The sequence below is a fragment of the Brassica oleracea genome, unplaced genomic scaffold, assembly GCF_000695525.1.
Source record: "Brassica oleracea var. oleracea cultivar TO1000 unplaced genomic scaffold, BOL UnpScaffold01334, whole genome shotgun sequence".
In the NCBI taxonomy this organism is placed as follows: Eukaryota; Viridiplantae; Streptophyta; class Magnoliopsida; order Brassicales; family Brassicaceae; genus Brassica; species Brassica oleracea.
The window spans coordinates 10,791-11,775 of record NW_013617875.1 but is presented as its reverse complement, the minus strand read 5'-3'; the positions used below and the strand labels follow the sequence as shown (position 1 = coordinate 11,775).

General features: G+C 35.8%; 1 pseudogene; it reads right to left on the bottom strand.

Moving 5' to 3' along the window:
* Positions 1–367: 367 nt before the first annotated feature.
* LOC106321233 overlaps positions 368–985 on the bottom strand; it is a 10,784-nt pseudogene continuing 10,166 nt past the window's right edge.

Sequence of the window (985 nt, the reverse complement as noted above, 5' to 3'; positions counted from 1 at the left end):
CCAACATTTTATTTTTGTATAGCTTCGTAATATGTTATCATTGTCCAATTCGTAGGTAATTTAAAACGCTATTATATTTTACTATAACTTTTTTGTTTTTGCTATTGTAGATTTGTTTGTCTAATTCGTAGTTTAATTTAAATGCTATGATTTTCAACTATAACAAGCGTTTTTTGTTATTGCTGGTTTGTTGGTTATGCTATGATATGTTGTTGCCCAGAATTGATTTCAGAAAAAATCCCTCATAAACAACAACGAAAGCATTCATAGAGCATTCATAGAATATGTAGGTAATACATAAGTCATAAGGTTTACACAGCCGATTGAAAACAGAAAACAAAGTCTTAGACATAAGATAATTATAAGTTCAGTAGCCTTGTTTAATGGTTGGACCAGAGTTCTTCATTCCCCAAGTTGCTACAATCAAAACCTCTAATCAGTATAGGAAAGATTGAAAAGAGAAAGCACAACACTTACCTGTTCCTCTTAAAATATGACCAATTTATCAACTGGCCATGTGATAGAAGAACCATGTGCCTTCTTCAAGCTCTCTATTTCATCAGATTTCCTCCAAACGGCTGCATCATCTACCAACATTGCTTCTACCCACACTCTAGCTGCGTTCGTACCCAATCGTACAAAGTGAACCATCTGATCTGGGTCTGTTGAATGCACACGTCCTTCGGCAACGACTTGTTTCCTCTCACTGATGTCCATCAATTTGCACTTCTGATTCACTTGTATAGCTTGGGATCCATCATTTAGCTGTCATGTTTACAGTACAAAACATTGTAGTACTCAGACAGTAAGACAAATATTATTATTTACAACCTGAGGAAGAAAATGTTACCAGCATTGAGGGAGACTTCTTAGTAGGAGTAGTTGATGTTGTTGCTCTTGATTTTCCACTTTTTTTAAGGCTGCTTCCAGTAGACCCAGAAGAAGGAACTTTCTGGAGTCGGAGACACTTTTCTTCTTGCTTCTA